At 40.0% G+C, this 26,773-nt stretch overlaps 1 protein-coding gene across 1 annotated transcript in view; it reads right to left on the bottom strand.

Annotated features, from left to right (window-relative positions):
* Positions 1 to 26,566, bottom strand: part of mecom (MDS1 and EVI1 complex locus) — a 92,216-nt gene extending 65,650 nt beyond the window's left edge. Inside the window, exon 1 of the mRNA XM_072690685.1 lies at positions 26,230 to 26,566. The gene's annotated coding sequence lies outside the window, so the exon portion shown is untranslated. The remainder of the gene's footprint in view (positions 1 to 26,229) is intronic.
* Between the last annotated feature and the right edge of the window lie 207 nt (positions 26,567 to 26,773).

Here is a 26,773-nt window from a genome sequence, read left to right as displayed (position 1 = left end):
TTCACATGCATTTCTGAACAGGATGAGAGAATGCCGGCTAACCGAGCCCGGAGTAGCAAACAATAAGACTGCTACTCTCCCTATTACAGTTCAGTGAAGCATCAATGATCATATTTTTTTAAGCTGTTATTTAAAGGTATACATGCTACATTATGTTGCTTTAACACACCCTTATCTATGTAGCCCTCAAGGGATTCTTCAATACCGCTCTGTTACTTTTTTATTAGCTTGAGAGAAGTCATTATAAGTGTCAACTTCAGGATAATGCCAGAATTCACACTACATGACTTCGACTTAAGAGTCATCAGATCGCTCTATTCTTCACCATATAGAACTTGGCTTGTAATTGGGAATCGTTTAGTGGTTGACTGATCAGCAACACTGGGTTACGAATTACAGGATCCTTTACCAGGACTAAACCATGATGAGTCTGCCTGCTCAACAAAAACATGTTTTGTCTCCAAAACGTACATGAGAACTGATGTGATGCCATGCATGAGACGCCTATGTTTTCTTCCAAAATTGATAACTATAAGAGACAAGTGCTATTAGTTGTCTGTGTGCTGATTTGCAGTGAAACTCAGAAAACATTGATGGGAAAAGGCCTGAAAAAGACCCGAGGCTAACCATGACAAAAAATAAAGATGGTACATCACATTATGCACATTACGCTAAATCAATGGAAAATTACATTCCTTCTACTCCCTTCCTCCACTTGCACTGCGAGTGGTCACTTTAGCATGAAGATAATATATGAAAACATTATATATGACCAAGCTTTATGCTCAAAATGTTCAAGCTGAACCTTGGCAAAGGTTTCATTTGAACTTAACACAAGTGCACAGCTAAGTACCTACACTTGAATGTAGTGAATATAATTGATCAATGTCAAATTAATGTCTTTATAATGCCAATAACCATAGTGGCACATGCTAAAGACTGAATTAGTGTGTAGAGCACTGAAACTTCAGTTTTTGGTTCAAAATCAACTGGACACTTATCTGAATTACTGGATCCCTGTAGGAAGTGACTCAGGGCTGGAGATTTTATGTATTGATGATTGGAAGGTGTGTGTGTGTGTGTGTGTTTAAGATGGGTGTGGTGTTGCTGTTGCAATGATGAGGTGTGTGTGATGCAGTCCGTGCTTAACTGGTGTGTGTGGCATTGTTTAGGTGGGCCATGTGCACTTCATATGTGGAAGGTGATTAAAGGCGTACACCCACACAGACACACACACACACAGACATAGACACGCACACACACACACAAAGTGATTGACATTCTCCAGATTGCCAGACTGTTCTCAGAAGCACGGATCCATGACATCACTGCCATTACGAGTTCTAAATATACACCCAGCATGAGCAGGGGTTGTGTGTGTGCATGTGTGTGTGTTAGTACACGTCTATTATGTTTACATGACCTTATTATAGAGAGTGTTCATCTCTTTTGTGCCTTTTTGTCAGAACATAAAATTAACAAAAGAAGAGAACAATTATAGAGTAGAAGAAAAGAAGTATAGAAAAGAAAGTTGTTTGGAGAACCATGTTAACATATTAAGGGTGGAGAAATGTGTTCTGGTTTAGAACATGCAATAAGTAAAAGTCAAGAAGGGGTTTGGGTGTAAACAGAGGATTACGAGATTGTGGGCTGAGAGCATAAGTGTCATTTTAAGTGGGCCTAAGTGATACTGGAGGAGTTACTGTATAATCAGAGTATTATATCATGAAGACCATCAGCTTTCACCTACACGCAAGCATATGCTCACTCACTCCCTCACTCACACACACACACACACACACACACACACACACACACACACGCACACACACACATGCACTGTGGGAGTGGTATAGTCAGGGCTGTCTGGCCAACACATTGTAATTTACAGTCATTCAGAGCTGTCACATTGAGAACTCAATTAAGCCCCCAGAACACTCCACTCCACTGCTGCTGCTGCTGCTGCACACACACAAACACGTGCATGCACACATGCAGAGTTTGGCTTTTCCTTTCTGGCACACACACTGAGATATCTCCCGCTGTAAATATTTGAGGTTGAAAACAAAGACGAGTTGGGGATTCATTTAGTCAGTTTGAAAACATGACACTGTGATTGGGGGGTGAGAGCAAAAGAGAGAGAGAGAGAGAGAGAGAGAGAGAGAGAGAGAGAGACAGAGAGAGAAAGAGAGAGAATGTTGGAAGGTGGAGAAAGAGAAAAAACAAGAGAGAGCAAAAAAGAGGAGAGAGCGCGAGAGAGAGAGAGAGAGAGAGAGAGAGAGAGAGAGAGAGTGGCACATAGGAAGAGAAGAAAAAAATCAAGACTACAAGGAGAAGAATGAGTGACTCTCACTGTGTGTGTGTGTGTGTGTGTGTGTGTATGAAAGAGAGAGAGAGAGAGAGAGATTTGAAGCTTGTGGTAATAGCAGCATCAAACTACTGTTCTGTGATTCGCTGATCAATTCCATATGAGCCAACATCCAACATCTGTTCCACAGACTTCATCTATCAACACACACACACACAGGCTGGTATCTGAGGTCCAGACTTTTTATATGGTCCAGATTAAAAGCATTTGACTTGCATTGCCATTAGCTACACACTCCACACACCCTATGTACTAATACCAACTAATATTTGATCTTTTGATTTTGAGCTGTTTCGTAGTAGTCACTCATGGTTGCCTGCAATGTTAGTTATATTAAATGTGGATAAGACTCCTATTATTACAAAATATCTGCCACACCATTACCTAACATAAAACTGGATAGTTGAAGACTGTAAAAATGTAGGCTGGTTTGATGAATCTCGATTTCTGAGGTACAAAGTTGGTAAGGTTAGAATATGGGTCAATGGATTTACCCATTCTGCCTTGCGTCAGGCCAGTGGGGATAGTGTAATAATTCAGAGAATGTGTTCTTGGCATAATGTGAGCCTGTCAGTATCAATCAATCATGGTTTAAATGCTACAGCCTATTTGAGTGTTGTTTCTGACCATGTGTGTCTACAGTTTACTCATCTTAAAACAGCTACTTCCAGCATGATGATGCACCGTGTCACAAAGCAAAAGTCTCAAATGGGTTTCATGAACATGACAATGAGTTCAGGGTTCTTTAGTGGCCTTCTCAGTTACCGGGTCTGAATCCAGCAGGACACTCATAGAACATACACAATAGTGCTTCTAAACACAATCTTGAATCTCTCCAGCATCTTGTAGAATCCATCCAAGAATTAAGGATGTTTCAAGAGCAAAAGGTGTACCAAGTGATGCTGAGTGTACAAATGTGTATCTGCATTAATCAAAGTGTTAATCTGAGTTTCTTGGTAAAACCCAGACGGACTAATTTATTAAATGTCTAAAAACTCTGGTAATGAATCCATTTCAGATCCTGTATTTACCAAACCAAACCATACAAGGCAATAGATGTGTTTCAAATTAACAGGATGGCATATAATGTGGTCCTGAGAGCCTTGAAATGTGCTTTCTGTAGTTAAAACTGGGTTACAGCAGCATGTTCAATAAATAACAGGTGAAGTGTAAATTGCTCAGTGTTTAACATTTTGTGGTGGGTAATTTAATCCAAAATGATTTGTAGCCACTAAGTGTACAGCATAAGGTGTATATGTTCAGTAGGTTAGACCTAATGACACATTATGTTGATGCTCCTAAAATGATGTTACTGCACTGACTTGTAATGGCGTCTCTATCAATTGTACTCTGGGCTTGGCACACTGCTAACCTCATTATGGAACTTTGGTGAAGTGGACAGGACATCCCTCGCAAGAGTTTGTCCAGAAATGCATGTGTAAAGCATGTCCTTTATGGGTGGCTCAAAGCACAAATGACACTTTCCAACTGACTCTTTCCTGGGAGCCCAGGGGAAGGAATGCCAATTCCCACGTAATACTGCTTTAGGTAGTGCTTAAGTGCGATTTTGTGCTAAGGAGGGCGCATACATTTTTCTGAGACTAGTCGAGTGCAAAGCTTCCTCACCTTGCTTGGTTACAGTAAACCACAGTTACAAATCACGATGAACCTACCCTCATGGTACATGTGCACGAAAGTAAAAGAAACATGTGGACTGGAAAGGTAATATTGTAGAATCTTAGACAAATATGACTGGTTATGAAGTGCTATGCAGTTCTTGCAAGAGAAACACAGTGCAAAGACAAAGATGCCCTCTCCCTTCTACAGTCAGTGTTGCATCATTATGACAAAGCTGTTAAGGTACAATTTCAACATAACGGTGATTTAGACTAATTTGAGATCTACAAACACGATAGGTACAAATGTTTGTGGACACCCCTTTTAATGAATGCATTCAGAAGTATTGCCAAAAGAAGTATTGCCAAAAGTATAGGGCTCTTAACACCATGCATAATGCCAGGCGTGGGCTAGAGGGGGGATAAAGCCCACCAGCACTGAGCTGTGGTGCAGTAAAACTGTGTTCTCTGGAATGATAAATTAGACAAATATAGAAAGTTTTGATTATATTCTAATCCCCCCAACACCCCACCCTCACACAGATACATACTAGCATCAGGTGAGTGTTCGGGAAGAGGGAGGGGCATTCAACTCCTCCAGAAAAGGGTGCTGAGTGAGTGCAGTGTGGGAAATGGTTAGTGAGGTGTTTGTGTGTGAGATGTGAGTGATGTGAAGCAGGTCCAGGGGAGCTCATCCACTTCACTTAGACATCAGACAGCATGTACCTGATTGGCAGACTCTTAACGAGCGGTAATTAAAGTCTGTGATCCACTCCTACAGGCACAGCCCTAACGAGCTTAATGAGCGAGCCATCACACACAGTCCAATTACCATCAACGAGGACCATGAACAAGGCACACACACCAAAATGCTCTCATGTGTGAGAAAACGCATTCCAGACACACACACATACACACAGGCGTGCACACATGCTCGCACACACACACAGAATGTAAATTGTCTTACTCTTTAACACACGTATATAAATCTTAATGTGCTCATACAAAAGATCACACTTTATAAAGTTAAATAATACTTTCTTCCAGTCAAACAGACACACACACTGACCACAGAAACTTGGTGCTCTCCAGAAGTCAAACAGCTTAAAGACACACAGTGGCTGTCTTATCACTAGCTACTCCTACAAGACAGACCCTGCTGTTTGCACACACATACAAACACACACACACACACACACACACACACTCGGGGTAAAGGTTTGCCTCCTCTACAAAAGTAGGACAGAGAGAGAGAGAGAGAGAGAGAGAGAGAGAGAGAGAGAGAAAGTAAGAGTGTAACTGGTCAAGCTTCATACAGAGAGTATTAAATCAGTAAGTGACTCACAAATACAGATGCACACACACAAACACAGAGAGGACAGCTGGGCAGCAGGGTGTGTGCAGGCCTTTTCTGTGTGTTTGTCAGGCCTTTGATTAATGACTCTCCATCATGAAGTACGATAAGAGGCAGAAACATATTCTAAAACACAAAGGTGCACACACACACACACACACACTCACACACACACTCACACACACACTTAGAGCCTTTCTCTCCCTTGTTCCAGTTCTTTGCAAAGTTAGCTTAACAGCCACTGCCAAATTTTACAGCAAGAAGTCAATGAGTGAGTTTGTGAGAGAGTGTGTGTGTGGTGGTTTTGAGTGTGAAAAAAGAGAGAAAAAAAGAAAGAGACAGAGAGAGAGAGAGAGAGAGAGAGAGAGAGAGAGAGAGAGAGACTGTAACTGGTCAAGCTTAAATGCAGTGTTCTGTATATGCTCATCAATGGTATGCATGCACTGTATAAACCAACTGGGGACAAGACAGATGAGGGAGAGAGAGCGAGAGATTAAATGAAAGTATGTGTTAACAAATAAGAGAAAGACAAAATGAAAAAAAATGTGTAATTTAAACTAAACATGGACATTCACACATACACATACACATACTGTATAATGAGGATAATTTGTTTAGATAGGATAATAATAAGCTGAGCTGTATTAACATGTCGAAGTGTAGTACTCTAACACACATGTATAGCTAAGCAGATATATCCTTATTAAGTGTGAAAGAGAGAAAATGAGAGATTATATATTAGAATAATATAATTACATTAAAATATTATTATAACCTTACAACAGTGATAGCTAATCTTGGTGCTAATAAATGCTACTAAAATAGAATGACTGTGCCCAGGTCACTTTTTCCTTATAAAGTCTGTAAGTCTTCTACACACCATCTTTTCTCAGTCTGACCGTGAGATGACTTTGAGCAATGTGATTTAACACACATACACACACACACACACACACACACACACACACACACACACACACACACACAGTTCTAGTGGTCTACAGCAGTAGGTTATAAACACTGTATTCATTTGGGCTACGGTCACTCAGCCATGTGTTTTGAGTGTGTGTGTGTGTGGGGGGGGGTCCCTGCGGGCTGGTGTTCCTGGGAATGATCCACGTTTGATGGGAACGCTAAGGTGGGAATGAAGAGAGCTGGACGGAACTCAACCATAATGTGAATCCCTGGTGAGTTTGCTCTGTGTGTGTGCGCTTCTGTGCAATTATGTGTGTGTGTGTGTGTGTGTGTGTGTGTGTGTGTGTAATAGAAAAAAAGACAGGGAGAGACCATAGTGTAAAATATATTAGTTAAACTTGGAGACCTAAAAAACTGAATACACAAAAAAATGATCTACCATACACACACTCAACCCCTGACACACACAAACATTTTTGAAAGTTTGCCTGTTTGTTAAAATGTAAATGTTTAAGATAAGACATGAACATGAGTGGAAACTGAAACACATCAACTTGTCACATGACTATGAAGGTACAGTGAGTAAAAAGTCAGAAGATCAGTATTTACACAGTTTGTTCAAGCATCCCCGCCTGCTTGTTGCTTCCTACTGTACAAAAGGTACCCAACTTCACACTAACTGCCACACTGTGAGTTATTTGTAATTTCTATGTTCTGTAAACACATATTTACTTTTTTACTGATGTACTAACACGTAGATATACAATGGGACTGACTCAGCATTATTATTACAATCACTGCTCTTATGCATACTGATGATTATGTAAGTACACCCAAGATTAAAAAGGGACTTGTGTGGTGTTCAGGAGACTTTATACCATTTATTAGTCATTTATAACTGGTTTTGACCAGAGGAGGATAAATCCCCCCCTTGTAACTACTGGAGGAAGCACTTTCTTGCCGCTAGCTTTCGTACTCTGGGTTACATGTTAAATTTTATTTTGTTCCTTTTATCTATAAAGTGCAACACAAATAAATCCAGCTTGACTGGACTTTAAGTCTGACTTACCATCTTAAATGTAATTCTCTCTCATTGCAGCCATGTACACACACACAATCACAACCACACCCACACTCAACCAGCGCAGTGAACCTTGCACAAATACTTTTATCCTTACTGAAACAGACAATAGGCTGGTTAAGTGTGTGTGTGGGGGTATGTGCATGAGTGAGAGCAGGGGAATATATAGACCTGTCAGTGATAAATCCAGCATTAGGCCCATCTTTGCGTTCATGGGTTAATGAACTCTGTCTCTCTATCGCCCCACCTCTTTCTCTTGCTCTCTGTGCAGCACGCTGAGTCTCTGTCTCCATCCACACTCCTCTCTCTGAGATTTATCTCTCTGTCCACATGAACAAAAGAGCAAGAAAAAGAAGGGTGGAACAGAGACCCTATTGGACTGTCTGAAATCAACCCATAAAAGAATAAAGTTATATCATAATGGCTTTAGAATGATGTTTCACACAGGACATAAGACACAACAGTACAAAGTGCAGTACTGTGTCCTCGCTAGTCACTGTACTCTTGCTGCATTCCTGTGCTACCAGTGTTTACCACTGTAAATATGCCTAAAACATACTCATGTCCCTTCAAGAGTTCCTGACCTGTCACTGCCCATTGTCATTTCATCATTACAAATGAAAGAACAGTTTCAGGTAGCCACCAATTAGACCACAGGTTATATTTGCTTGTAGTTGTAAATATGCCAAATATACCAAAATCAGGCTAGCTAACTAGCGGTGCATGGACCAAATGAGCAAATCCACCATTTCAACTACGAAAGACATTCAATTCACATACAAACAATACATACAAATTCATGTCTGGGAAACAGGACATTTGAAAGTAGATGCAGCATCTGACCAATGTGACCCATCAATGACCCTGACTATGTTATTCTTGTTACAGTAGTCCAACTGCCATGATCTATCAATGACCCTGGCCTGTTGTCATGACAGCAGGCCCCAACTTAAAGGCCTGCCTCCATAAGATGAAAGGTTGAGGGTCAAACTGATTCTTAGGCAAGGTTAAGGGGTCAGAGGATTCCACAGACAATAAATGAAAGATGACAGAGGCATTACACTCACACTCACACACACACACACACACACACACACACACATCCACCATGTGATTTCTTAAAATGTCTCAATGTGAGAAAGAATCAGTTTAATCAGTATTATTATTAACTTACTCCATGTTTGAAATGGGCTCCTAATCACTGAGTGTTCGACATGTTTTCAGGCTTCCTCAAAAATCTTCACCGGGCTTTAGCACAGCCAACAGGAGAGCAATTAACATGTCTGGAAGCCCTTCCAGCATGGATGAAAGGCGAGTTTGTTTGCCAAAGCGTGTTGCCCAAACGTTTAAAACATTTATACTTTGTGTGACCCTGCACATCTTATGAATGAATATTACATATGAATATTACATATTCTACACTATTTTGAATATTACATATTCTACACTACACATCTGTATACCATTTGCACATTAATATAATATATTACATAAACACAATTCAAGTTTACTTCTGGCAATAATTGTGCATTGGTGTATAGTATTTCAATCATGTAGAAATAACACACATTTGAATTGAATGAGAATTAGTAAATTCCCAAAACTATTTACTACATAGTGAATAGGGTGTAGACACTGCCCTCTTCTTTAAGTCTCTCATGTTCTTGTTAATCTGTTTTGCCTTGTGGATCCTGTAACTAATTCTGTCCAAGTCAGTAAAGCCTACTAAATTGCCTTGAATTAACCTGCACATTAAGTTCTTAGGCTAGTTCTGCAGTTGAGGTTCAGCAATGTGGTCACATTATTTACGTTACAAGAAGATGACAGACTCGTGCTGTGAGGAAAACCATTCAGAGTTCATGACCTACAAATAACCTCAAAGTGACCTGGGTGCAGTGAGAGAATCCTCATCTCTCTTACTCTTTCTTTCTCTCTCTCGCGCTCTCACTCTCTCGCATTGTCTGTCTCTCTATCTCTATTCTCAAGAAGAAATTCTAAAGCATTCAAGAACCCTCTGAGAATATCCACAAGTCTCATGTGAGTGATGTATTTATGTGCTTCAAGGCCAAACAAAAAACATCAGATCTTGTGGAAATTAATCAGCCATCCAACATTTTTCATTAACTGCTATAAAAGAAAAAAAACTGTGTATTATGATGTGTGTGTGTGTCTGTGTGTGTATGCACGCATGTGTGTAAGTGCATGATTACCCATGTTTTTGCCTCAGAAACTTTGTTTATTTTTTATTAAAAGTACAGATTAATGAGTGAATTTGATCTCGGCAGAGAGGCTTGGGGAGAGTGTTTAAACTTGCTGTGATAAGACCACTTCAAACACACGGACACACACGTGTTAACACGCTTGAAGCCTGGCACTGTTATCAGGACCCAGCAGCACCACAGCACCATACAAACACTCGTTTACCCCTTCTCCCCCCTGCAACTGGAGTGTGTATGAGGGAATGGGGGTGTCTTTAGGGGTAGTACAGCAGGAGGGAAAGAGAGAGAGAAAGAGAGAGAGAGAGAGATCTGGAGCAGAGCCAGAATCCCTGCAATAATTTTCACAGTAATAGTAAGCTAGTTTTTATCTGAATATAAAGCTGCTAACGTGCTGCTAACAAGCTACACACTTATACTGCACTCTGCCCAAAACACTTACTACACCTACTTTTCCCTCAAACCTCACAAGTGAGGATCAGTATTTTGTACTACTGTGAGCTAAGCTTTTACTGGCTCTTCCCTGGGCTTAAGTGATTTGCTGCTTGTAGTTTTTGCAGAGTATCCTACACTTTTAGCACTAGCTGGCCATTGTCAGTGCCAGTTGAGTGATGGCAGTTTTGTTTAGCTTAGCCAATCAGTGTACAATACAAGAAACTGGAGGTAGGACAGTTTGACATTAGCCTGTGATGGCTGTCAACTGTAGTCTTTCTAGTATGTTTAAGTACAAATCTTCATAGACTGGAAGTGAAGATTGTTATGTGCCAGGTTTGCATTCTTGGTGATACCAGTTGATAACACAGTATACAGTATTTTGTGCATCCAAACATCCAACATGGAAACACGTCCACAGTGCAGCCATCTTGGATTTTGAACTCTGGGTTGGTGAGGCTCTTTAAAAAGGTTTTCCTACTTCGAAGTTTGGACTTTCAACATCCCAGTTCAAACACAACTAATACTAAACTTTGGACCACTGTTAGTGATCCATTCCTCATCCTATAACTTCTATTACACTACCTTTCATTTCTTATTTTTTGAGCATTGCTGACTATGTCAAAAACATGTGGATGCTACTTTTTTCAAATAAAGCACACGCAGAACAACCGACCCAGGCGTCATGAGGTCGGTGGGGATATCTGGATCTGGTACAATCAGATCCACTCTGTGATGATGTGTGGTTCAGTTATGATCTTTGCAGTGCAAAAATTCTGGGAAATCAGGTCCCAATTGTTTACTTTGTAACAACTTGGGCATTCACAAAAAGAGCACTGAGAAACAGCAGCTCTGACCACTGCGGTTATGTCCACAGTTACTGTAAAAGGAGCGACTGTATTTCCAAGCCAGACCATTTTCTTAAACAGTGCGGCCAAAGATTTGAGCAGGTGTGGTTGGAGCTTTGCAGCTAATTTGGTGGGGTTTAATATTATTAATACTACATATATATATATATATATATATATATATATATATATAGTATATATAGTATGTATAGATTATACAATTAATAACATTTTCAGATGCTTTAGACCTTAAAGCACCTCATACACTGTAAACACAGTTGCGATGTCAACTGAAGGTTAGATTCAGCAAAATGTCTATATATATATACATATGTATATATGAGCTATAAGTGAGAAATGATTATCATAAAATGATACCCTGCAACTTCTAAAGGTTTACAGGGTTTGTCTGTGACTAAATGATATAGTGCGTTCATATGCGTGCAAGAGAGAGAGTATGCAAGCACTCTTAACTGCAGGAACACTGATGTATCCGTTATGAGTGACAGGCACTTAGGTGGTGTGTGTGTGTGTGTGTGTGAGCGTGATGTATACCCAGTAAGTGACAGCTACTCAGTGCAGTCGCCCCTATCCTCCTTTTTATTAGCCTAATTAAAAGACCTGCATTTATCTCTGTGACGACCGCTGGCCCATCAAGGTGTTATTTACCGGCCAGGCATCCATGGTGATCCCCGTTGCCGTAACAGCCAGCCTTGCTGATTGTTTTCCTGACAACAGAATGCATCACCATCTCACTCGCAACTACTATCACACAGACACACACACATACACACACTCTAGAAACGGATGGCTCTGTCTTGTATAAAAGCCCATTGTAGCCTTACTGAAGGTGGCAGTCATCAATAAGTGTACCACAGCTGTGTGTATATGTGTATGTGTATGTGATGGATAGGGCAACTGACTCAGTGTAAATAGCCCTAACGCCTTATCTCTTATTTAAATGGAACTCTCTTATTTACGACTGCCACAAGGCCAATGACGGGACACACTCCCACACACATGCATAAAAAAACACACACACATATAGACAGATGCACATACAGACACACCCGTTTTTCTTTTCTCACCAGTCTTTCTCAGACACAACATTCATAAACACACACACACACACACACACACACACACACACACACACACTCACACGGATGGATTTATTTGTGTCTCAGTTGGCTGCAGGGAGATTTAATGGGAATGGGATAGTGTGTGCATGTGTGTGTGTATGTGTGTGTGTGAGACGCACCTGATTGGGCAGTGCACTCATCACCCCTTTCTAGACCTCTACGCCCTGGACCCGCCCTCTCCCCGTTAACAACAGGCCATCCGTTACCGTGCCGACGGGGGAGAGTGACAGGCCTATTTGCGGGGGCGATGGGCTGCTGTTGACTGATTGGACAGCAGATCGTCAGGGCCGACAGCCTTGTGACAGCACACACTTCCATTTGGGTGAAAAATCTGGTTAATGTGGCCAGTGTGTTCAGGCTACTCATGAGAAAGGAATAGTCAAGTTCCCAAATAATCTAAGGGGCTTGCATGTAGTGAATTTGTGTGTGGGGACACTGTGATATGCTGGGTAAAGTTAGTTAGGTGTATTAGTACTTACTGTATATATGTGATGCAGTACGTTTTGTCAGAATGTGTTCACTGATGAGTGGGAGGCCTTCCTACTTAGACAGTTGTGGTCTCACAGAAATACAAGCTGAACTTGTGTCAACTATTGGAAGTGGATAATTATTACTGCACATTTTCTGTACTGCAAGCACAATAGTAACATGTCATTGTATTGACTAAAAGTTGTTTAAATGAGTAACGAAAAACAAATGATGGTTTCAAGGTTACAAAAAGGTTTCAACCAGTCATGAGGAAGTTAGCAGGTGTAATTAGACTTCTTGTAGGGCTCCCGAGTGGTTGTCCCAATCATTGGGACATTGCTGATCCTATTCCTGTGACACCACAGCTATGCATGGCCAAAAGTCCCAGAGAGACATGCACTTTCTTGGGTGGAAACGAAATTGACTACAATTGGAGTGATACATGGTAAGAAAAAAAAACGAATGGATTTTTTGGAATGTTTAGTTTTTATGCACAGTTTCTTATTATGGTATCCTATCGTTTTAATAATTTAAATTGAATACCTTAAAAGACCTGTAACTGCTGTAACTTTACAACAAAAATTAAGTATGGGAACCTAGTATGGGACCTGAAGATTATATGAGTGAGAGAGAGCAAAAACGAGAGAGAGGGAGATGTTAAAATAGAGAGATGGGAATAACGACCTAAAGTCAAGACCCACTTCATCATCATCTGCACCCACAGAGAACACAATGAAAACTTTCAAGAGGACAATGTGGAAACAGAAAGAGAGAGAGAGCAAAAGAGAGAGAGAGAGTACAAGAGTTAGAAAGAGTGAGAGAGAAAGAAAGAGAGAGTGAGAGAGAAAGATTTTAGGAAAAAGCTTGTTTTCAGAGCAAACCTCTTGGATGTGTGTGAGAACCACACAGGAATGTTTTCCTCTCGCGGATGGCTGACACTTGTGCTACACCATACACACACACACACACACACACACACACACAAGGGTTCGAGACAGGACACCCAGATTTACAGAGGTGTCAAAGATTTCATGTCCGGCCCTCTCCAGGGTCACATCAAACCCCTCCCACCTACTACTACTCCCCCACCCCCTCCAACATACACCTCTCTCCCTCTGTCGCTCATTTCCCTTCTTTCACCGAAAAAGAAAACAGGTCTGTAGTTCTCCAACTGACACAGTGGCGGAAAAAGAAAAACAGAGAGAGAGAACGAAAGAGCAAGTGAAAACAGAAAGATGGACTCCCCAAGCCCCTCCAAAAAACACACACACGCATAAGTCTGGGTTGTTGCTGAAACCTCTTTCATACGATGAGTCCACAACCACACTGAAGTCTTTCCCTCAGAAAGGTCATTTGGCCTCTAATGCTGTGAGGAATATTATGTACTAAACAGTACAACACTAAAAGTCTTTAGTCTTTTCAGAGAAAGGCTAAAAAAATAGTGCTGGGTTCCAGCACAAAAGTATAAACTGCACAAGTCTTTCCCAAATGCTTCATTTAAAGAAGATTTCAGTATTATTTTAACACTGCCAGGGGGCATTAGTACCGTCACATTTGCCACAGCTCTTAATTCACTGCAATCAAATTTTTATTCATGTTGTTCTGTCATTTCTCATGCCATTCGGCATTGGTTCCCTTTTTGAGTCTTTTTTTTCTCAATTTTTCTTCCTCTCAGTCTAAGGGAGTTTTTCCTTGCCACTGTCGTTCTGGGCCTGCTCAAAAGAGGCTCTGACCCTCTGTAAAGCTGCTTTGTGACAACATTCGTTGTGAAAAGCACTATATAAATAAATTTGAACTGAACTGAAATAGTTGCATAATACAGTCACATGACTACGCTTCGTCCAATCTATGTGCTGTTCCAGAACTTCTAAACATTTTACAGAATGCTCTCACAAATTCCTCAGCCAAAGCTACAGATGTGCAGACGTCTGTATACTTTGTTCTTTCAGTATCAGTATCTCTAACTTTGAATCAGCAAAAGAACTAAATGAAATCCAACTCAGTGTCCATCTTCCTCATTCAGTTTTAATCTGTGCTGTGGGATGTGAACCAATCACAGTTGGGGGATGTCGTGGTGATTATGACCCACTGCACTCAGGGGGAGGTCTCAATACAAATGAAGTGGTAATTAAGACCAATTGCAGTCAGGGAACATCTTAGAACACACAATGCCTACCGCATCATACATGCTCAAATCTGGTCACAAAATAACGCTGTTTTACTTTAAAGCTTTGTTGAAGTGCACCACCTGCTTTACTAACACAGCATTAGTATTCATATTGGTAGCATTATAATGCTGACTTGTTATCAACTGTGTTGCTCCAGTGAAATTATTTATACATGGATGGCACATATGTGACAATTAGAAAATGTTGGTGTATTCCAGAATATTTTATTTCATTATTTTACTAAAATTAGCTTAAGAGAAAACTAATGTTTTCGTATTTAATAATTAATAAGTTTCATAAATTAAATAAATAAATTAATGAGTTAATAAAAGAAAACACTGCCGCTTAAATATAACACATTTGTTAACCAAACTGCTCTGTTTTACATACTGTTGTTTGCAGTCCCTGATGCGGTGTCACTGTGGGGTCATGCTCCTCTCTCTGCACTCTCTAAGCCCCTTGCTGGGCCCAATGTCCATAAAAACACAGTAAACCCCACTGATCAAGACCCAGAAGACTCAACATGCATTAACGGGATGGCTGACTTTAAGTGTTTTTCAAATCAAAGATGCATGTTTGAATTCTTAAGAATGAAATGGTGGCTATTTCTTTTTGGCTGCTGGGGCTATGGAATTAGTATTAAGCTTATACAAGCAATTGTATATATAATTTATAGAATATTTATATAAGTAGTATGACAAAGAATTGCAAGGTAATTTCTTATGTTATTGCTGTAAATTGAAGACAGTGTACTGATTGGCTACTATTGGGTTTCTGGCTCTGGGATTCTAAATTCATTGTTAAAAATGATAAACCACCATGAAGAGACGCAAGAAAAGAGATCAAATCAGATCCAGTGCACAAGCATTAGACATAGCCACTACAACTGGATTGTCAATACAACTAATCTAAAAGAAACCACTGGAGTACTAACAACTAGACATTGAACAAGTCAGCCAAGGAAAACAACAGCAGTTGATGACAGAAACATTGTGAGAGCAGTAAAAAAACAAAGCAGTTAGTGACATCATCAACAACTTCCACAGGGCAGGGGGTGAATGTTTCACAGTCCATCACTCAAAGAGAGCAATAAAATAGAGACCATTCCATAAGATGCAAACCACTCATCTGCACTAAGAATCAGAAAGCCAGATAGGAATTTACAAAGACATGCAGAGATGAGCCTCAAAATTTCTGGAACACGTTGTATGGATTTGTGAGATCAGGATTACCATCTACCAAAATGACGGAAATGCCAAAGTACGTGGAAAGAAAGGATCATCATGCAGCAGAACAATTGCCCAAAACACACAGCCCAAACCACAAAGGTCTTCATCTGTGGGAGAAAGTGGAAGGTTTAAGACTGGCCACGTCAATCTCCAGACTTTTGGGTTATATGTATACACTAGGGGTCTGCGGAGCAGAAAGTGGAACTTCTCTCTCTCATTCTTTCTCTTACTCTTTCAACTTTTGCCTGTCTAATGGGAATGGGACTGGACTATATGTGCATGTGTGTGCATGTGTGTGTGTCAGGCTGGGTGGCTGGCATGCCATCCCAAACTCTCCTAAACCTTCTCACTACCCCCAACAAAAATGAGGGGAAAAAAACACAAAGGGTCTTTTTTTGTCCCCTGCAGGCAGTGGTAGCTTTACAGGAAGTAGCCAACGCTGATGATTTATGGTGGTGTTTCCTGGGTGGCAGTTGGCCGGAATCCTGCTGTCAATCAGGCTCTTGGGCCAATGGGGCGGCTTCCCCCCGCTACTTTAAAAAGATCACAATAGCTGTCATTAGGAGTCACCATGGAAGAGAAAGAGAGAGAGAGAGAGAGAGAGAGAGAGAGAGAGAGAGAGAGAGAAAGAAAAAAAGAGAGAGAACAATCAGCAGACGAGAGAAGATGGATGTGCTCTGGCCTTCTTTTCACAGAGAAACCCTGGAGCTCTCTGTGTTTCTGTCACACACACACACACACATACACACACAGTTCTTGTGGAGGGACTTTTCGGTTTATCTCTCTTTATTCTTTACGGCTCAATCAGTCTTGTTTTACCACCACTTTGCGAAAGACACTCTCTTTTACTCTCTCTCCCTCACTACTTTTTGCGTTTACTCTTTCTTTACATCTTATGTGCCATTCTATTTTTTGTCTAATTCAGTATCTTTCCTGATTCACTTTTTCTACACTATGTGGACAAAAGCATTGGATTTAACACCAGTATTCCAGTGATCACAGTTCCACTGCTCCACAGCTCAATGCTCAGGGGGCTTTATACCCCTCTAGCCTATGCCGGGCATAGACATGGTGTTCCATGTTTAGTCTCCTATACCATTGGCAATACTTAGTTCTTAGTTAGGTCACTCTAGTGACCAGACAAGCTATGTGTGTGCAAATTTGCACATCTGTGTCAGCAATGGGTGCAACTTAAAGTAGCTGAATGCCTTTATTAGAAGTGGTGTCCACAAACATTTGAATATATAATGTTTCTTTGCATCTTGTCGTTCCGTCTTTCTCCGTTCCGTTTCCACATCTTTCTTCCTTTCTATCCTTTCCTGGCTGGAGGGTGGTAGGGCTCTTGCACAGAAGTGTGTGTGTGTGTGTATGTGTGTGTGTTTGTGCATTAGCTAGTGGACAGATGCTAATGTGTTAGGACTTCAGAAGGCTCTCCCTGCCCTGCTCCATCAGCCCAAACAACACAGCCCATGGACAGCACAGCCAAATCCTGCATGATGGATTAGTGCCGACATGGCCGGGCATAGGGAGGCGACTAGGGATGTGTGTGTGTGTGTGTGTGTGTGTGTGTTTTAACTCATTATCCAGGAGGAGGGCCAGAGACAAAGTCTCTCTCCAACTACCTGCTGCCTCCCAGAAAATGTGATTACTCTCTCTCTCTCTCTCTCTCTCTCTCTCTCTCTCTCTCCTTTCTTTCTTCCTTCATTCCTTTCTCTTTCTTTTTTTAACCTTTTCGTCTCTGTTTCTTGCATTCTGGACCCTCATTCTATGGAACACATCCTTTATCGTTGTTTTGCCCATGTTCTCTCTCTCTCTCTCTCTCTCTCTCTCTCTCTCTCAAAAACTCAAAAGCAGTTTCTTCATGATAAACTGCAGTATTCACTGCTTTCCAGCCTTTCTTTCCAACACCCTGTAGTTTTCACTGATGCTTAAAAACATACAAGTGTCATACATGCGTTCTCTTTAGGTTGGATTTCTCTCTCTCTCTCTCTCTCTCTCTCTCTCTCTGTGTCTGTGTGTGTAAACTGGCTGACACGTCTGAGCTATCCACACAGAAGTTTAAAGCAAAGTAACGTAAAACACATGAGAATACACACTCTGTCAGATCCAATAAGACATATCCTTACTGCCCAATTTTGGAGTATAGACACACACAAAGCTGAATGCTTTGTGCATGCATGCACCAAACAATACAGGGTTCCCGCTAATGTACCTGAACACTGTCAAATGTGAGCTTTCATCTGATGATGCATGCACTGTCTGTTCTCCAATGAAGTAAATATAAACAGTGACATGTCCTTCTAGTAATAATGGATTTACTTGTCACTGACATTCTGCCTAGATACTGAGTCACTGATTTGTAGGTTAATCTTATCCAAAATCCAATGTGGGTTAATCATATTCTTTGATTCTTTATGCATAATTATAAATGATTCTGATTATTATTGTTGTGCTATACAAATGCATGTGTATACTGGATCACTGCAACACTGATCTTATTGCACACAACTATGCCTGGATGCAAAGCCTGCAATAAACAAATGCTTTATTATGCTGTGTTAATTGCAGATCAATACTGTTTTATTTTAAATAGTCTGCCAAATAAATCTTCAGGATTAATTCAGTTGTTATAAGAACACATGATGATAAAAGTCACCTCTATAAAAAAACATTTTATTCTAGTCCCAAGTGAGTTACAAGATTACAGGCATTCAGTTTTTTCTTTGTTCTTACCATAAGAAAAAGCAGCAAAAACACATATTAGGAGTATATTTTAAAACGTTATTTTAATGTACTCCCAAATTTCTAAAATATCTTAACATATACATATGCATATACAACAGTACAGCATAACGTTCTTTGTTTGACCCAAGTTTGCTTGACTTTATCAGTTAATTTTGTGCATTATTTGTAGTTTTGTTTTGTTTGCTTTTTTTTGGTTTGGTGTGTGTGGATAATTTTGGAATTACGGCTGCATGAAGGTTTTACACAAAAAATCATGCTGCCCACAGTTAATAAAGAAGACCCATTCTTTTCACATTTGGCTAAAAAATGTTTATAGGCCTGTGCTAACAAGTGAAACGGAGAGAGAGAGTGTCCGTGTGTGCGTGCCTGCACATTTCAACAGTTTAGATTCAGGGTGCAGCACAACATACGAGTTTGTAAAGAATCGTATAAAAAAAAAAACGTGGCTCGTATTAGCCTGTTATGGAATAATAACACATATGTGCACATGTGCACACGCATACACACACATGCCAAGACCTCATTAGCAAATTCCACTTTCTGCATTTTGTCAATGCTGACTCTTCACACTACCGCCCTTTGTGTGTGTGTGTGTGTCTGTGGTCATGAATGTGTCTGCTGGCAATTTAGTTCTTAACCTGGTAATGAGCCTCAAACACAAAGCGTTTTGCTATGAGCTCCTGTAAGAGACACACACACAAGAAAGTCAGAGAGAGAGAGAGAGAGAGAGAGAGAGAGAGAGAGAGAGAGAGAGAGAGCTCCACACGAGCTAATTATGTAACCATTACCAAGAACTAACATTATTTTTTAACATCACCTTTGTCCTGCTATGACTGTTGTCACCAATTGCTCTGACAATTATTTTATAATCTTCTAACAGAAGTCAATGGACAAGGGACTCTAAAGTGGCGTAACTGTCTAACTGTCTGAGTTCAATCAGCAGGAGATCACAAGTTTGATTCCCAGCCTCACTATGACTAGGATTTAAATCTTTGGCCTGGCAAGCACGACACCAATAGAGTCTTTGAGCAAGAGTCCTAATGCTATGTTCACCTACTGGTGCAACATGATTCAAATGTGACACACTTTGGATAAGAGCATCAGACAAATGTGTAAATACCTTTCATGTAAATGTAAACTACTGATAGAATTATGCACATGATTTTTGTAAGTGGAAATATTGTTCATGGTAATCATGTTAATTAGGTCTAGAACATTATAGGCCAGGTCTTCAAATCTGGACCATGAATCCAGTTTGGATTTTGTTCTGGATTTGACAGTATTTTATTAATATAATAATAATAATAATACTAATAATAACGCAAATAAATCCTACATGTCTATGTTCGACTACGCATGTAACTATACACACCTACACACACACATTTCTCTGACTCTTTTATCTGTCTCCGCAGGGTGGGGAAGCAAGTTAGCAATGGCAGCTCTGTTGAGACGTTCTTTAGTAGAGGAAAGTGTGCTTGTGTGTGTTTGGCACAATGGCAGGTAAGAGGGGTATCTCTGTGGGACCCTATTAGGTTTGAGAGTGTGTGATTCTTTATTTAAGTAGTGGGTGTACACCTGGTTAAAAAGCTCTGTGGGGGTAGATTTGAATGATTAAATTCAAACACCCCTCACTCTCTGTCCAAGCAACAGGAATGTGGAACTGCTGCTGGCTTACATGCATTTTTAGCACCCATATGTACACACACCTACACATACTTTACTGTTCTAAAGTTTTCAGTAATGCAAATTCAAACGCATGTTGTCTCAGAAATATATAAAATGATTTTAATATCACAGCTGTTTGTAAAGGCAGACTACAATGCCTCATTCTGGTCTACACATTTAAAACTGGCCATCAAAAACCCATATTCAAAAACCTTGTATTTCCATTTTTGCTCCAAATCTCCAAATTTTTCACATTTTGACATAATTTGGCAGTTCTTTACATTGTGTCTCAATTTCATGATGGATAGACCACAAAGAAGCGCAAAATTTATTTCCAAATGATGGAATATGGAATCTTTTCCTGTTGCCACTTTGCTGCTTCTGTTCCAACAGGGATGATATGCATTAAAATGACATATTATCCCCTTACCCCACAGGTAGTTTGGTGTCTAAAGTTTACTTTTTGTAGTGTGCACTGGAGCTTCCAGGAATAATGTAGCCTCACACTAATGCACTTTGTCCCAGTAAACTACATGTGCAAGTCTATTTGAATTTACTTAGTAAAAACGTTTGAGTCAAGTGTGTGATGATTTTGAGATGCAGTATCTTGCCCTATCTTTATAGCCGAGGTATAAGCTTCCATCACGTCAACTACATTATCTCTGTAAAAGAAGCATAATTCTGAAAAGAACTGTATCTACATTTTTGCGGTAAAACATTTTTTGTTTACCTTTTGCTCTCGTTTTCCCTCTCATGATGAAACGTGAATGGTTTCATAAGAATGCAAGATGTGTGTGTGAGTGTGTATGTGTGTGTGAGGACAGAAACACTGTCTCCCTGAGACAGGGATTAAACCTCCTTTCTGTTGCTGAAAAGTGGGTAGACAGAGAGGAGGAATATATCGGAGGAGAAGAATAAGGGAGGAGAGTACGGATGAATATTTCTGAGGAAGAATGACAACGCAGGAGTGACAGACAGAAGGCCAGAGAGAGAGAGTGGATGGAGACAGGCAGACTGAGGAACTCTAATCCTTCACTTCTATTCAAATACACTCTTAATCTCCAAGCACGTACACACACACACACACACACACACACACACAGTTAATCTCCAGCCACGTCTAAAACTCAAAAGGTGCACAAAAGGCCCTTGACACCCCACCACCCACACATCCTCTGAAGACACATACACAAAACGCGCGCACACACACACACAGACAAACTACAATCACCACCTCCAACCTCTCCAGGCCTAGACTTTCCAGTGCTGCACACACTTGACTGTCTATCCCCTAGAGAGAGCACAAGAGAGAGCAGAAGAGTTTTATGTGTGTGTGTGTGTGTGTGTGTGTGTGTGTGTGTGTGTGTGTGTGTTTGTGCACGAGTGAGATCTGGAGGCAATGAACAGGTGGCCACAAGGCAGAAACAAACATACAATAGGGGTGTAAAAGGCATGGTGGGAATTTAACCGCAGCAATTTTAGTTATTATAATAAAATTCAGTAAAAGGATGCCCTATGTCTTCTTTTTACTGTGTAAATGAATAATCTATAAATTAAATATTGATGTTTACGAGACACTAACTCATTAAATAACCTAATCTTAATGAAATCGAATCATTGTTAGGTTAGCTGTAAATGGAAATGATGCTTTACCACACACTTCTCGCTGCACTTCTCTCTCCTACTGTCTCAAACAAGCAACTGTGTTTTTTTTCTGCTTAGGAAACAGCTGATGATTCTCTAGCACAAAATACAAATTAGCCCCAATAGTTACCAGAAGCTCATCAAATAATTATTGCCTATATATATATATATATATATATATATATATATATATATATATATGCCCTACATCAAATAAAATTAAATGAAAGAACAAAAATATCTATATATTCTGATGCATGTTCATTTGAGGTTTGGCAAGGCAACATCCAGAGATGTTATGCCTGTCCTAAACACAAGTGACATATTGGTAATAATATACACTGTGAACAATTAAACTACATTGAATCAACCAATTGTGTGGCAGAAGTGCACTGCAGAGAATTATGCACATACGAGCCAGCAGCTTCAGTGATGTTCACATTAACCATCAGAATGGGGGTAAATGTGATCTCAGATCAATCTTTTTTTCGAATCAGAAAAAATCCAGAAAAGGATGATGCAGTGAAGTATTTGGAAACAGCCAGGTATCAGTGTTTTGCATAGTAGCCTGACCTAAACACTGCATTATTAAGCTCTATAAAAACTGGCCCGAATACACAAAAGAACACAAAATAAATACAATTCTAACATGTCCCAGTGGAAGCCTATAGTCTACACAGACCACACAATGAGATCTCTGCTTGAGTCTCAAGTGAATAAGTAAACATATTTTAAATATGTATTAGATACTGCAGTATAGTATATATAAAAAGTATAGTATACATTATTTTATACTAATAGTATCCAAAGTTGAAGTATCGAGAAATCCTCGTAAAAAACCTCACACCTTCTGTGAGGAAGCTGAAGCTTGAAACTTTCAGCAGGACAATGATCTTAGGTATACGTCAGAGTCGGGCAACATGCAAAGCCATGCATAGCCGGACACCAGCTTTTGCCAGCGTTCCTGAGGAACTGCTTATTGGCAGTCACCTCCAGTTCACTAATATTCTTAAGTGTGCGTGCTGAAACGGCCTTCAAATCCCACCAAAAATTTTCTACTGGGTTCAAGTTGTGTGACTGAAAAGACCACTTTGGAATCCTCCAAGACTTCTTCTGACTCCAAGCCTTGGCGGACTCTGACGTGTACTTGAGATCATTGTCCTGCTGAAAGGTACAATGATGTCCAAGTTTCTGCTTCCTCACATAAGGCCAGCAAGTTTTCTCCTAGGGTTTCTCAATACTTGAACTTTGCTATGCATCATGTTTGCAGCAGGTCATTACAGCAAAAGGGTGCTCTGCTAAGTACTAAAGATGCTTGTCATGAAGGGGTTGAATAATTCTGAAAATGCAGTAGTCATTAACAGTGCTGAATTTGGGAAAAGTCAAATTGTTATATAAGTTTTGTTTAAATTGTTTTTATTCGATTGGTTTATTTCAAACAGCAGAAACCTAAGGGGGTGGGATAATTTCAAATTCTCCACTGTATGTTTCATGGCTGCCTCAGATTTTTGCACAGGATTGTGTCAAGAGAGATGCACACAGAAACGTACCCAAAGTCTTAAGTTTTTAACTGTCTGTCATGGTGCTGTACACATACACACACACATGCGCATACACTCTTCATCAAACTCTCCAGATGGGCTGACGCTTTATCGCTCCCTGGGCTGCTGACATCACCCCTCGATGTGGACAGAATTGATGATGAAAGCAAACAGATCTATCCGAAGTTACATTTACCAAATCAATTTTATTTTAACGGCCTCTTGCATATTGGCATATTGACGGCTTCTCACGCTCTGAGGGGAGAGCAAGGGAGGCAGGAGGGAGAGACAGAGAGAAAGAAGCAGACGGAGGGGGGGCAGTGGTTAATAGCATTTACCATATTTAATGCAGCAATGTCATCATTGAATATCCTCTCTGAATAATGTGGCACTTTATCATAAATTCTTTACAACTTATTTACTTAATGGAGAGAGTTATGGGCCGCTGACAGCATGCTAATTAAACATAGTGATACACTGCAGCCTCACCGCAATGACATCCTTAACCAATCTCTCTCTCTCTCTCTCTCACACACACACACACAGCCTCTCTGTCTTACATACCCACACACTCCCTCACTGACTCTCTATCACATAGACATAATCACGTATAGACATAGTGCCTCTCTCTCTCTCCCTTTATATCTCTTACTCTCTCTCACCCCCAGCACACACACACACAGGCTCCCCAGTTGTTTAAATACACATTTTTCAACCATGCAATAAATTACTAGTAGATTAAAATTCATTAAACCTTTTTCCCCTTTCCCTCTATTCATGAAAATCAGAGAGAGAGAGAGAGAGAGGGAGAGAGCACAATGGTGGAAAGACACATAAATCTACCAATGGTAGACAGAGACTTTTTCAATCATATTAAATCCCAATGTTTGCCTATGCAGGATTTCTGCTTTGCTCTGGAAAAGTCTCTTAAGATTTATCGCTTGAAAGTAAAAAAAAAGCCAATGTTATAAATGCTTCCACAGGCTAAATGGCTTTAATAAGAAAGTTCTAAAGAAAGTAAGGCATTTAAAATGTTAAGCAGTATGAATATATCATTGGCTAACCAGTATTTTATAAAAAACAAACTTCAACCTTTCAACAACACTTTGCAAAGTTTTAGGAGAAGAGCCACAATTACAGGCAACCAACCAAATGTCAACCAGAGCGTTTCACTCAAACCAAGCCTACAATGTTATTTTAACCAGAAGGGAAAAAAAGATTGTACTGCCATGACAAAATTTTAAACAGAATTTATCATAATACTACATGAATCAAAACAAACAAAAAAAACAACTACTCGGTCAATAATCGGTCAATAATTACTTATAGTACAGATTGGTATAGATTGAACAATCAAAATAACAACACACAAACACGTTTTATTTAGATGTTGAATGTTTTTTTAATAAAAAGTTAATAAATATTTGTTTAGAAATATATTCTAGACAAATATTTATTAACTTCTAAATAAATATATTGTAATTATTTCTTTGTATTTTTTTTTATTTATTATAACCTGATTCTTGATTCTTGATGTGACAAACTGTTCATTAGTAGAGCATTTGCAACACTAATGTTTCAATGCTGGCCTTTATCCTAGAATTGTCCATAGTGGTATCAGTTCACTATAGAGTGTTGGGATGTTCTGGATAAGGGTTTCTCCTTGAGCTTCACACAGAGACTACTTAAACCTTCAATTACCCTGATACCCCTCCGGCGACCCCTCCGGCCAAGCAAAATTAGCCCTGGCTGACCCTGGCCAAGCCTGCACTCGACCTCTGACCTTGTCATGTGACCCTGGCTTCGATTGAGTGCAGTGGATGAGTGATGTCTGATAGACAGTGGGGCTACTGGTGAATAGGACAGACAGAAGTGGGGGGAGTGGACAGCAGTCTAGGCAGGGGTCTTTAACCTGGTTAAAGGCAGGATTTATGTGCTTGGGCTTTAATTGAGCTAAGAGGTGGATTCTCATTCGTCTCAGCGTCATGACATCACTGAGATGGCTCATGGACTTTTTATTCCTTCTGTGAAACTATGACGACACTGTAGCCGAAAGACAGACAAATTTAGATAAAAGCGAAAAGGCAGAGACAGCAGTATACGGAAGCTAAGGGAATAGTTTATGATGCTGGTAAAACTAGGGGATGATTATAAGTTCATCTGTTACTCTCCTTCAGTGTTCATTACAACAAAAGGTGTCACGGAAGAATTCATGGGCAATGTTTATATTTTTTCAAAAAAATGTTTGTTTTTCTGACTTTTTTGGAGTAAATCCTTAGGTTAAAACTATATTGTACTGGATTTAAATTAGTGAAAAATAAAAACTAAATAAAAAATATTGAATGAAATTAAAGATGAGTTCCTCATTTTTGAAGTGACGTTCTAGGTTTGAGAGTTTGACTGAGATGGCTATTATCATCTCAATAGATCTTAAGCTTAAAGAGATTTAGTGAGTTATTGGCGAAGTCAATGCATTCGATTCTGCAATATTATTGGTCTTATAATTGTCCAATAAACTATGCTGTAAATATGACTGATGAGATTATGCTAACTATGTAAACTAAATCGAATGCTGGGCCATTACATTTGACCAAATATGCTAACAACTCACTCTACATGGGTAGTTCAAGCAAAAATATTAACCTAATTTTACACTTGCTTTTCAAAACCCTTAGATATATTTTATTGCAGAGTTTGTGGATGTCAGTGTTGTGCAATACAATAATAATTGGTTTAATAACCTGTAACAAAAATGATGAACAGCAGAGCATTTCTTCTCTATCTACAGTCCTACCTCCAAGCCATGGGGATGGTTCGGGTCACAGCGATGAGTTCCCTCGTAGGGCCCAAACTGCTCGCCCACCTCCAGCCTCCTTTTGCTCCAGACACCCAGGTTGCCAGAGGAAACACCTGATTCACGTAGTTCAAAGTCTGGAGGCACTGATGTCTCCTCTCTGTCCAGGTACACAGGTGTGCAAAAGGAAGCACTGAAGTTGGAGGGTTCCGAAGGGGAGCCGCTCTCATTCAACCGGTTTGGGGAGGGTAGATTATTAGCAGTGACCAGTTGGATGGGATTTCCATCAGACGCACCCCCGAGTTCCTCCAGGACATCAGAGGGGAAAAGGGGGAAGTCACCATCATCACCTGTAGATGACATCATTTAACAGTTAGTATTGTGTATTACTCTTGTAGGTTCAATACCAATCAAATCTTTCAGATCACTTTTCATATTAATAACCTCTAATCCATGGAACATTTTTTGTGTTAGTAAAATGTTTTCTGAACGCCTAAATGTTTGTCTGGACTTTTTTCAGTGTAAAATACAGAAAATGTTCTAT

This window comes from Salminus brasiliensis, chromosome 11 (genome assembly GCF_030463535.1).
Source record: "Salminus brasiliensis chromosome 11, fSalBra1.hap2, whole genome shotgun sequence".
NCBI lineage: Eukaryota > Metazoa > Chordata > Actinopteri > Characiformes > Bryconidae > Salminus > Salminus brasiliensis.
The sequence above is the reverse complement of the archived record's forward strand: the minus strand, read 5'-3'. Positions and strand labels throughout refer to the sequence as shown.